Here is a 13,692-nt window from a genome sequence, read left to right as displayed (position 1 = left end):
ATGGAGTATTTTAGGTCTAAAAGACATTGATTTACATGCCTTGTTAAATTGGTTTAAATGATGATTGTTTGGCTAAATAATAAATCATATCGATATTGTATTTTTGTGGTTAGGCAAAAGTTTGTGTATGAATAGATGAAATGGTTGAATTGGTATGGCATGTTTGATGCATGAATTCACAATGTTTAAGCTGCCTATTGTGTATAAAAATGGTATATTTTGTGCTTATGTAGGGTTGACCCTTATGGGTGGTGAATTGGCCTTGCAAATGGTCCACACGGCTGTTCACACGGGCGTGTGACATCTGTTACTTAGAAAATTCACAATTGATGCCTATATGTTTGAAATGTATTGAGCCATGAGATTTGACTTGTTTATAATGTGAGGTTTGATATGTAGATGGCCTTATAATTGGTATGTGATTGTGCTTATTTGGTAAGCTTCAGTAAAGTTATTGATGCATTAATGGAAGTGTCCAAATTGATATTCACAATTGATGAATAATGGTATTTATGCAGTTGTTTATATTGGTATTGAGAGGTTAGGTTGCAATTAAGATGATGAAAAGGAATGGAGTATTTTAGGTCTAAAAGACATTGATTTACATGCCTTGTTAAATTGGTTTAAATGATGATTGTTTGGCTAAATAATAAATCATATCTATTTTGTATTTTTGTGGTTAGGCAAAAGTTTGTGTATGAATAGATGAAATGGTTGAATTGGTATGGCATGTTTGATGCATGAATTCACAATGTTTAAGCTGCCTATTGTGTATAAAAATGGTATATTTTGTGCTTATATAGGGTTGACCCTTATGGGTGGTGAATTGGCCTTGCAAATGGTCCACACGGCTGTTCACACGGGCGTGTGACATCTATTACTTAGAAAATTCACAATTGATGCCTATATGTTTGAAATGTATTGAGCCATGAGATTTGACTTGTTTATAATGTGAGGTTTGATATGTAGATGGCCTTATAATTGGTATGTGATTGTGCTTATGTGGTAAGCTTCAGTAAAGTTATTGATGCATTAATGGAAGTGTCCAAATTGATATTCACAATTGATGAATAATGGTATTTATGCAGTTGTTTATATTGGTATTGAGAGGTTAGGTTGCAATTGAGATGATGAAAAAGGAATGGAGTATTTTAGGTCTAAAAGATATTGATTTACATGCCTTGTTAAATTGGTTTAAATGATGATTGTTTGGCTAAATAATAAATCATATCGATATTGTATTTTTGTGGTTAGGCAAAAGTTTGTGTATGAATAGATGAAATGGTTGAATTGGTATGGCATGTTTGATGCATGAATTCACAATGTTTAAGCTACCTATTGTGTATAAAAATGGTATATTTTGTGCTTGTGTAGGGTTGACCCTTATGGGTGGTGAATTGGCCTTGCAAATGGCCTATATTCGTCCACACGGCTGTTCACACGGGCGTGTGACATCTGTTACTTAGAAAATTCTTAAAGCTTCAAAAATTTTTATGTGTAACCAGTTTAGTCACAAACCTCCTTAAAAGCATGTTTTAGATCTCGTAGACCTATTTAAGGGACAATTTGATTATGAATGAATGTGATATGATGATACATGATCAATGTATATGAAATGTTTGTATAATGATGTGAATTGTTTGGTAATGCCTCTTAACCCTAGTCCGGCGAAGGATATGGGTTAAGGGTGTTATGGGCATTCTACTAGCCTTTATAGGCATACTATGATTTGGCCTTTATGGCATATTCGAATATAGCCCTTCTGGCATTCTGTTAGCCTTTGTGGCATCTGATATGGCATTTGTGGCATTATGTTAGCCTTTCTGGCATTTGATATGGCTTTTGTAGCATTCTGCTAGCCCTTGTGGTGTAATCTGTATGTCGCCTTTCTGGCATATTCTGTGTGGCCCTAATGGCATACTATGGTAAGTCTGTATCAAGAATATGATCTATCTGAAACTTTAGTATGTTAATTTTGTGATAAATACGAATAATTCTTAAACAAAGTATGATTCAGCATGTTCAATGAGAGTATCTGTTGTGGTTATCTGCCAATCCAGTATATGGGCATATTTGGTACAAGATTTCGTCAATTCGAGTTACAACTGCTATGGTAGAATTCTGAGCTATCTGACACCTCTGTTTAGAATAATGTCTTATTCTAAATTTTGTTAGAATACATATTGTTTGATATTTGATATCTTGTGTTTGTTAAAAAGATGTGTATATTTTTTTCTTAACAATCTGGAGAAACTCTCATTAGTATGGTTATGACTTGGGATGAATCAGGGTTTAGTTTAAATTATGCTTTGATTTATCAAGATTAGCAAAGGTATTCATCAAAAGTATGATTAGTAAAGGTATTCACCAAAAGTATGATAAGTAAGCGGTATCCATCAAGAATAGTGCTTGCGATTACCTATTCGAGAATAACTGTTGAAAGTTGTTTGAAGGAAACAGAAAAGTGTGGTGTTCGAATGTCGAGACCTAGAGCCAGCAAAATAGTTGAATGAATGAGGATATGATATTAATGATGTGGGATCTATAAGTATGAAAGTATACAACTACAAATGGAGAGGTGTTCGCCAAAGATAGATACAAGAAGGTCAAATTATTCAAGATGAAGAACTTCATGAAATGTTAAAAAGGTAAGTGGTGTTTATTGTAATACCCCGAAAATTACTACAGTAAGAAAGTAAGATAATATTCCTGATATAGTAAAATAAGGAAATAAAGTGATAAAAAGGGTAATTTTGAGTTATTTCAGCATTAAGAACTAAATTATGACATATTATTTCAAGAAAGGATTAAATCGCAAAAGTGAGAAAAGTTTTGTTGCCCAAGGGTAAATACTCAAAATTTGAGGGGTTAAAGTGCAAATAAGAAAAAGTTGAAGGACCGATAGTGCAAATATTTTAAGGTTGGAATAATCTAGAAACTAAGGAAAATGGAAGAATTAGGACCAAATTGAATAGGTGAAGAATTATGAGGGACTAAATCGTAATTTTACCAAATTAAGTAATGACTCAATGATGGAATTTTAAAAGATCAAAAAGGGAAAAATGGTCATTTAGAAGAGAGATAAATCTAGAAGATAATGATGAAGTTGGAGATATTTTAGATAAATTAAATAAATAAATATTAGTTTATTAATATTTTAATTTGATTTTTAAATGATATTTTATTATTTTATTATTTAGTATATATAAGTGGAAAGAAAGATGAAAAGAAACCAACCCACCATCTTTTCCATACACTTCACATTAGAAGAGAAGAGAAGAAAGAAAGTTTTGCTTTCTTTACAATTTGGTCATTCCACCAAAAAAAATTCACCATTTTCAATTAGAAATCAAAAGAATTTCCATAGCCATCAAGAGAGAAAGATAACAAGGAGACTATGGGGAGCTAGAATATCAAGTTGGATTCAAGAAATTGAAGCTGGAGGAGACAGAAAATCAAGTTAAAGGTTGAAATCAATAGGACAATGTAAGAACATTGAGATTTCAATATAATTTTAAGTTTGATATTATTGAAATAGTATCGAAAAGATGTTATAGTAGAGTTTTCTTATATAAAGTCTTACGTTCTTGATATATTAGTGAAGATAAATAAGTGAAACTGATGGGAAATATTATAGAGAAAGGGAATAAGGAAGTTATAAACTTAGTAATTAACATTTTGCACTAAAACAGTTTTGGACAGCAGCAGTAGGTTAAATTTGAAAAATCACCATAAATTGTGGAAATGAAATTAGAGGATGAAAAAAATATAGATTAAATCTTACTAAGTCTAGTTTCTCGTAGAAGAAACGATGTAAGTAATGGAATTGTAAATCATGAGATATAATAGATTTTTTGAGACAAGATCGGAATGATTTCGGGTTCCTCTGTTCTGACTTTGGAAAATCATCAAAAATTGTAAAAAAATAATTATGGGTTACAATTTATATGTTTAAAATTCTTAAAGAGTCTATTTTCAATATAAACAAATGCGGATATCATCTGAATTCTGTACAAGGATATAATTAAGTTTTAGTGAAGAAGGAACGGAACTGTCAGACAGTAGAACAGAGGTGACTTTAAAGAATAAACTGTACTTATTGGCTAAACCAAAAATTCAGAAAATTTTATGGTAAGAATATGTGTGATTCTAGTTTCAGGGGAAATTAGCGGATCCTAATTTGGAGTTCTGTAGCTCAAGATAAAAATAATTTAGTGGCTATGACTCAAATGGACAGTTTTGAATAAATTTACAAGTAAATAGTAAAATCATAGATAATGTTACTTATAAGCATATTATATAAATTAAGGATTTGGAATGGAGAGAAGGAGGAGGAAAATATATATATGAATATTCAGCTAGCATGGATAATTTGCACGTTTTAGGCTCGGGGAGTAAATTGAATAAAAGTAAAACTTTAAGGGTAAATTTGTAAAAATATCAAAAAGTGACCAAATTGCATGAAATGAATTTTTTTATTATTTAAATTAGTAAATTGAATGAAATATTAATTTAGATCAAGATTGGGTGGAAATTTGAGAAAAATAGAAAATTTCTAAAATGTCCCTGAATTTTGGTATTTCTGTAATTTAGCCTGGTAAATTCGTATGAACTATATTTTGTATAATTTTAATTGAAGTGAATGCTATTTGGTAATGAATATTATATATATGTGTGTGTGTTTTATTATTGGAATTGAATTATTATTAGTAATATGTATAATTATTTGATGCATTGAAATGATTATCGAAAGCTCGATTGAGTTGGAAGCTTATTGGAGATATATCACATTATCCATTGGTTCTATCGATAATTTTGGATGATTTTATTCTGGTTATAATGGCATGTATAAGTGAAATTGGTTAACGTTAGCTCATTAATGTTTTGATTTTGATTGGTTATAAATATGAATGCTTGATGAAAAGAAAAGTCTGAAAATTAATTAGTAAACTCTGGTCATGCTCTATAACCCTATTCTGGTGATAGATACGGGTTAGGGGTGTTATATTCATAACTCACTAAGTTCTTTTCTACTTACTCACGTTATGTCTTTTTTCAGGTATTTGCGTGTCAAAGTAAGTACTTGAGGTGATGATGCCCGGAATGTGCTAGATAAGTAGCATAAGAGGGCTACTAGTTTTACAGTAGACATGTAAAAAGAGTTGATGTTTAGAAAGACTACGCCTTAGAGCCCGTCTTTTTGTAACTTATAAGTTGTATTAAAATTTTAACAAGACATATACACTATGTTATGTGCAAATACTTTCCTTTGTTCTTTAAATATGGAGTTTTAATAAATTTAATGAGTAATGTCTTTAGTAAAGAGTTTTGTCAACTGTTTTGAGAATTTCATTAAGTTTTCTATGAAGTAAGACTCAGTTGGGGTGATGGGTGTTACAAGTTGGTATCAGAGCTTAATTTAGCCCAACCTTCACAAGCTTCACAATTGGACTTAGAGAATTGGGTGATGAGTGATGGGTGTAAGTCGCTTCACAAGCTTCTTTCTCACTATAAGTAGCTTAACCTTCATCTTGTCTAGTTCATACAGTTCGTACAATTTATAATTATAGAAACTCGTTTTACATACAAGGAAGTAGGATGAGTAGTAAAGAAATACAAGAGAAAAATAGCAAGGCACGACACACATCATATTTATAAAATTACAACCTTTTTAAATTATAAATTAAATGGGATATCGGGTTATAACCATGCATTTCAAACACCGTGCATATCAACCACAGTAAACAATATAATATATATATTTATTCAGTTGGTTGTTAATGAGAATTACAAAATTTTTCTTACAATTAAAGCCTCTTGCAGCGGCACACCCCGGCGAAAATTATGAAACTACACTCAGATCTCTATGGGAAAAACATCACCAATTGAAAATTTTTTATCAAAATGGAATATTTTTTGAACTTGCGATCTATGAGTCTTCTTACTAGAACAACTTTTGTTCCTACTTTTTGAATGTTATTAGCAAGTTAAGTATTAACTTCAAATAACGAAAACCCCATTGCCCCAAGACTGATTTGTTAACACTTAACAAATATTTTATATATAAAATCCAGTAGACATCAAAATCAATGATTAACAATTAATCAGTGCTTGGGGTGAACATATAATCACATAGGTTTAACAGATTACATACACAGTTTATTAAACATTTTGCATGTATCAAATAAACATAAAACAGAACAAGTGAATTAGATTAAACAACATAAATCTCATACAATCACATCAACTAATAAATTTAATCCTAAATTTGTATCATACAAGTGGCTCTGATACTATTGTTGGATCGTCGGTATGCCCCGTGGTGTAGTGAAAAAATTATTTCAGCGATCACCAACTAATGATCTATGTACGAGGAACGAATCAAGTTGAAAAGAAGTTGAAGATATACCTTTAGAGATTTGATTTCCTTCGAGGTGTCGATTCCAAGCCACAGTAGAATCGTTTAGGCCTCTACGTGGTCCACCCATATCACATCCCAAAATTTGGGTTACTAGAAATCGGGCCCAAATTCACAACTTTTGAAGGGGGCAAAGAGGACAAACCACAATAGAATATTGTAAAAGTTAATACTGGAGGTTTTATTGGATCAACGAGAAATTTTTATTTGTAATTATTGTAATAAGCGACATTCAAACGAGTGTTGGAAAAGTTAGGAAGATGCTTGAGAAGTGGGTCCATTAAGTATCGTGTTAAAGATTGTTCACGTCATTCTTTTAGTTAAATGCAAGCTTCAACTCAGAAATAGTATCAGAGATTAGTTTATGTTTCTAGGTGTCGAGAGTATTGAGACACATCTAACATCAATGAAGGTACTTTTACCATCCATTCTAATTGTTTCTTGCACTAATTTAAGATTGGTTTTACCTAAAAGTTTGTTGTTAATAGTGTATATGTGAAATTGAGAATTTGGGAATGATGAAATCGTTAGTGATATTTCTCTAGATAGTCCCTTAAGACAATTCGTGTAAGCAAATAGGAAATCCATTGGAGATTTAAGGTGAATTATTGGAACTACATTGGAATCAGAGTTGCACAGCGGAAGCATGATGGTTGATTTGGAAAGAAGAGTTATGAATTTTATGGATAAGTTGTTGCATCCCAAAATCTGGGTCAGTAAAAATCGGGTTAATGAACCAAGAATGGTCAGTCCAATTTTTTAGATGATCTTTTACTCATTTGATAATAAATAAGTATCAAGTATAGTGGTTGAGTAGTGGTGGAGCTATCATTGATGACCTGTGTTTGAATCCCTTCCCTTACATTATTTTTTATGTGGTGTAATTTTTCCTTAAACCTTAGCTAAGGTTACACCATGTTTTTAAAATAAATGTTGTAGAAATTACAACAAGTTAGTGAATAGTTAAGTGGTTAAGTGCTTAGTTAATTTCCTAAAGGTCTTATGTTCGATTCCCTACATTCTAATGTTTTTATTTAATTTTTGGCTCATAAAACTTTGGTCAAAGCTTCCATAACCGTCCACTCTTAGTTACCATGCAAAGAAAAATTCTTTCCTCCTTTAGCTAGTCAACTTTCCCCCATAAACCCCATTTTCACTCCACATGTTCCCCCTTGATCCATTTTTCACGCCATCGTCCTCCAAAGCTTCCATTTTCTCCCATTTACCAAGCTTGAACCGTCTATCCCACCTAAGTGAGCCACATTCACTTTTTTCTCAAATTTTGGTGTCTCTTCCTCCTCTCTTGATCGATTCCTCCATTGCTCCTCTTTTCTTTTCACCTCTTTTTCTCCACTTCTATTCCACCTTCCACTACCATTAGTTAACCACACCACCTTCGTACCACCACCTCACCGCCACTGGACCACCACAGGACCACCATTGGGACCACTAATTTTCCTATTTTTTTTATTTTCTCTTCTCAAAAACTCTCCACTTCCACCTTAATCTTTATCGTTTTAGTTTTGATAAATATTTGCTAGAATTTTATTGTTTTTATCCTAAAAAGTCCTTTGCTATCAATTATTTCTTCGATTTATCCTTTCTCTCCTCTTGATCGATTGATTTAGCAAGATTTGGTTAATGAATAACGTAAGTATGTGATGATATTGGGTACTAAATCATCAATTATTCCTCATCTAATATATGAATTTAGTCTTAGTGTTAGGCATTGTTTTTCTCCGATATTAACATCTCGTATATTGATCTTGTGTGAAGAGTCAATTGCTAACAACTTGGAACACCTTTGACTTTTAGGAAGTGAATCACATCTCTGATTCTAGTCATATTAGCGTGAGGTATTAGAAATCAAGATTAATCCATTTTTATTTAAAATGATAACTTAAGTGACGATTTAATAATGGATTATTTGTTTTGTGTTTAGATTCGAGATAGATCTAATTAAATTTGGAAGTGGGCGTTAGAAGGAGTTTTTTACATTGGATTTGCTTAGACCAGGTGTGGGTTTTAACATTAAACAAAAATAGACCTATGTTTTATATTGTTAAAATTATTATTTAAATTATGCTTGATGAGGATACTTTATGTATCCATTAAGAGAGATAAAACCCATCATTATGGACTGTCCAGTAAGTGATTCGAAACCATTAATTTTGGTGATATGTATGATTTGTGATTTTTTATTATCAATAATATGAAAATTATGAAAATCTCATTCTCATGTTATGTGATCTTATAGAATATTTGATTTTCGCATGATTTATAAAATGTGAAATTTTGGTGCCATGTGTACATATGTGATTTGCATGTTGAGCATGCCTATGTGATTTTAAGTAAAAAGTGATATAATGAGCATGTCTTACATGCTAAAGTGAATTGATTTTTAAGTGAACAAGTGATTTTGGCCATATCACATGCATGGGGTGGGATATGTGAAAGGTGGAAGTATGTGGTAGTTTATCTGCATTAATGTGACAATATTCACTATTTTGATTATGTGGCAGTATATCTATGATTTTGGTGGCTTGTCCACAATATTGATTATTGGCAATTTATCTACGATTGGGTGTCGCTGTTCACAATTTGGTGTGTTGGATGGACAAGTTTTGGGGAACTCAATTTTGGTGTGTAGCGGAGATAGGTAGGACTGTTTTCATAAAATCTGCATCGTTTTACGAAATGTGCATTGACATGATCATGCATAGTATAAGTGTGAAATATTGAGTTATATGAAATTGATATGATTATTATGATTGTATAATGTATATGTTTATATGTATGTGATTGTGATTGTGTTTATGTTAATCTTACGCTGAGCTTTATAGCTCACCTCCCTCTAGTTTTCTGATTTTACAAATAACCCAGAGGTTAGGATTCAATGACAGCATTTGGAGGAGTTTCTCGGAAATCTTTTTCAATTAAATTAATTAAATTTTATTTTGATATGTTGACACTTTAGGTTTGTAATAATTTTTAGTATGGATTGTGGCATGAGACTTTATTTTAGGCATTTTTCATTCTAATTTGTATAAATTGCTTGCATGATATTAAGTTTTAAAAACTGCATAAATTACTATTTGATTAGCTTTCGCTTGAAACTCGATTTTTAAAATAGAATATGTCAATAACACATTTCTCCGTTGCATTTTTGAATATTGAGTTTCTAATGAAATTAGACTTAGTTTTCAAAATTATTAATGTTTACAAATAAGTTTTCTAAAGACATTTAATTTATGAAGTTAATATGTTTTTATTTACGAAATAATGATGAAAAACCAAGTCCTCCAATTTTGAATAAAACGACAAATGATTTAGAAGTATGATTGAAAACCAAGTCCTCCAATCGAGCATTAGCGTCGCCTTACGTAAAACGCCGCTAAAGATCGAGCATTAGCAGCTTTTTTTGGAAAAACACCGCAAAAAACCTAAGCCCAACGGCATCGTTTTCTACCTTTCGGGGCTTTAGTGGCGTTTTTAAAAAATCGCTGCTAGTGCTCAGATCTTTAGAGGCGTTTTTGAAAAAGCGCCGCTAATGCTCATATCTTTAGCGGGGTTTTTGAAAAAGCGCTGGTAATGCTCAAATCTTTAGCGGCGTTTTTGGAAAAGCGCCGCTAATGCTCGGGGCTTTAGCGACGTTTTTGAAAAAGTGTCGCAAAAACATTTTATCTGTCTATTTACTATTTAATTTGTTTATTTATGTTAATTAAAATTCAATTTATTTTTAATTGAATATTTGTTAAAAATGGATAAATTTGAAATAATGACACATAGAAATAATTTGAAATAAAAAAACATAGAAAAATATTTGTTAAAAATGGAGAAATTAAAATACTATTATTTAAAATAATTTTAAAATTTTTTGGGTACATGATTGATTGATTTTTAATTTATATATTAAATAATTTCAAATATAATTGTAAAAGATATGATAGTATTAATTTTAAAATATTTAATTTAATTATCATTATAGTTTAGGGTTTAATATATATGGTTTAGGGTATATATATGGTTAATTTAGGATTTAGGGCCGGTTTAAGAGTTACAATTTTAAGGTTTATAGATTATGAAATTAAGGATTATGGATTAGGGATTCTGATTTAAGGGTTGTGATTTAAGGTTTATGGGTTATGGGTTAGGGGTTAGGGATTAAAGGTTAGAGGTTAAGAGTTAGGGATTTAGGGTTTATGGATTTGGTGTCAGGTTAGGGTTTAGATTAATTAGTGTATTTTAATTTATATATTAAATAATGTTTAGGGGTTAGGGGTTAGGGATTCGGGGTCTGGTTAGGGTTTATGATTTAGATTAATTAATGTTTTTTAATTTATATATTAAATAAGGCTTAGGGGTTAGGGGTTTGGGGTTTGGGGTTAAGAGTTAGTGATTTAGGGTTTAGAGATTCAGGATCGGGTTAGGGTTTAAGGTTTAGATTAATTAGTATTTTTTAATTTATATATTAAATAAGTTCTTATATAATTGTAAAAGAGATAATAATAAATTGTAAATATTATTAATTTAAAATTGATATGCAATATACAATAATTGAATATAAAAAATTGTAAAATATGCGAGCTTTGGCGGCGTTTATAGCCAAAACGCCGCTAATATGATTTAGAATTTTTCAAAACGGTGTTGTTTCATTACAAGAATTTAATTTATTAGTGGCGTTTCTTCTGTAAACGCCGGAAAAGGTAACATTAGCGGTGTTTATGACTAAAAATTATTTAATCTAAACCATTTGGTATATTTAAATATTAGATTTAAAAAAATTAATAAATAAAAAAATGTAACAAATTGATACGGATAGGTAACTATCTATTTTGGATATATAGGACCAAATTATAACAAATAAAAATAAAATACAAAAACTAAAATCATTCCACATCGAACATCTAGCAAAATAATTATATTTTAGTTAGGAAGAAATATCTCTAATAAGATGGAGATTAGATCGGAAATGAATAATATAAAATCATGATTAACGTCTCAATCTTTAATAGAAATTTGATATGTGAGAGATTAATTGCTTACATTGGATAATTCTAACTTAATAATTAATTACAACCATTTAATTATTTTTTATTAAAATATACGATATTTATTTTGAGAGTACTTGATTTTTTTTATAAAAATTTAATTTATAAACAATAATAATAAATGTTTTATAAAATCACTTAAATAATAATTTTTAACAGACAAAATAAAAGATTTTTAACATAGCAAAACAGTGTCGCTTTATTCCAAATGAAATAATTTTTCGCGGCGTTTTTCATAAAAAACGCCACAAAAAAATAATTTTACTTTAAAAAATAGCGTCATTTTATATAGCAAAACAGTGTCATTTTATTCCAAATCATAAAAACGCCGCAAAAGGTAAGAAATAGCGGCGTTTTTATAAAAAAACGCCACAAAAAATAATTTTAATTTAAAAAATAGCGCCATTTTATATAGTAAAACAGTGTCGTTTTATTCCAAATGAAATAATTTTTTAAAAACACAACAAAAAATAAACAATAGCGGCGTTTTTATAAAAAACGCTACAAAAAATAATTTTACTTCAAATAAAATAGCCCATTTTATAAAAATCCCTAATTTCCCTCCCCTTGAAACCCTACACCGTCCTTTAAAATTTTTAACTCCATGCCCATTGCTATCTTTTCTTCCTCAACCCCAATTCTTAAATGCCCAAATTTGGAAAGCTATTTTTTCCCAACTTCCACCCTTCCTCATTTTCCGGCAACGACGGGTTTTGTGGCAGAATTTTACCGAAACCTTTCCCCTTTTACTCTGATTTGGCTTCCAGTTATGGACTAGTATTAGTAATAGAACAAGTATCAGAGAGAGAGAGAGAGAGAGAGGAATGCCGCTAGGGAAGTATTACTGCGACTATTGCGATAAGCAATTTCAAGACACTCCTGCTGCTCGAAAACGCCACTTGTAGGGCCTCCAGCACATCCGTGCCAAAGCTCAATGGTTCCACTCCCAAAATGCCCAAGGTACTCCTCACTCACTGCTTTTCTCCCAACTTCCCTACTTCCTGCTTTTTATTCACATGTTTATGATTGCAGATCTTTATCAAACTTCGGTACCACCCTTTTCGAAAGGCGTCTGCAATCGCTTCCTTAATACAGTAAATATCCCTCTCTTCTCCTCTTGGAATGCCATTTTTGTTTCTTTTTTACTTCAATCATATAATATTCAAGTACACTTGGTTTTCCTGTTTTAGGGATTTTGCCAGTACGAAGATAACTGTAAATACTTCCATCCCAACAATGATTCTCGGACCCCAAATCCTCCACTTTCAACTGCACCACTAGGTGTTTTTTTTCTCTCTCTGTTTTATTAATTCATATTTGTTTATGCAGTGCAATGCAAGTAAGGATGGGTTTTATTTATATTGTTATAAGTGGTGTAAAGGGAAATGGAAATGGTATGGCAATATCGTGGGGTAATCTGCCTCCATCCTTAAAGCCCCCACCTGAGAATGGATATCCACCTCTTCCTTTTGTGGATTGGGGATAAACTCTCTCTCTCTATTGCTCTGTTTCTAGACACCAATTTCCTCATTTAGTTTCTTCATTTGTTAAAGCTGTATCTTCTTATATTATTATTACATGTTAGATCACCCACTTTCATTTTCCTGTTCTTTCTCCTTTTACATTTCTTGTCATCATGAGTATGTCAATACCTTGATAATGGGAATTCATTATATTACACAACACAATTGTCTAACAAATCTAAAAGGTGAAGTGTTATGGTTCAATTGATCCTTGGTTCAGTTTAGTTTGCATTATAGGAACAAATGGTAAGAAAGCAAGTGAGAGTATGAATGTTGTATGATTAGGTGGCAGAATTTGAGTAGACACTTCCAAAGTCTATCCGAAAGCTTCAGAGCTTACTGACATTTAGAGATTATTTGATGTTTCAAAACTTCAAGTGCTTGTCTGATCAACCTCATCTTCGTAGAGGAAATTCAACCTGGTAATTGGAATTCGCTTCAATTCTTGCACTTCTTTGGTTGCTAAGGCATTGAAATATTTTGTTTAAAGGGATGCAAAACCTCTCGTCTCTTAAATTTCTGCCTGAGTTGCTGTACAAGTCTGAAATTAGAGGAAATTGCAATGTGAGGGATCTCTGTCTGGGTTGCTCTTACCCATTTGGAGGTCATTGAAATCTGGGATTGCCCCAACTTTGAGGCACTTGTTTCATAAGATTTTATTTTATTTTAATTAATTTATAAAATTTTATATATTTAGTTT

The 13,692-nt window shown here is 31.3% G+C and overlaps 1 pseudogene; it reads left to right on the top strand.

Annotated features, from left to right (window-relative positions):
* The first annotated feature begins 12,048 nt into the window (after positions 1-12,048).
* On the top strand, positions 12,049-13,196 carry LOC121213626 (zinc finger CCCH domain-containing protein 3-like; annotated as a pseudogene).
* The last annotated feature ends 496 nt before the right edge of the window (positions 13,197-13,692 follow it).

This window comes from Gossypium hirsutum, chromosome D01 (assembly GCF_007990345.1).
Source record: "Gossypium hirsutum isolate 1008001.06 chromosome D01, Gossypium_hirsutum_v2.1, whole genome shotgun sequence".
NCBI classification, from domain to species: domain Eukaryota; kingdom Viridiplantae; phylum Streptophyta; class Magnoliopsida; order Malvales; family Malvaceae; genus Gossypium; species Gossypium hirsutum.
This window is presented reverse-complemented; position numbering and strand designations above follow the sequence as displayed.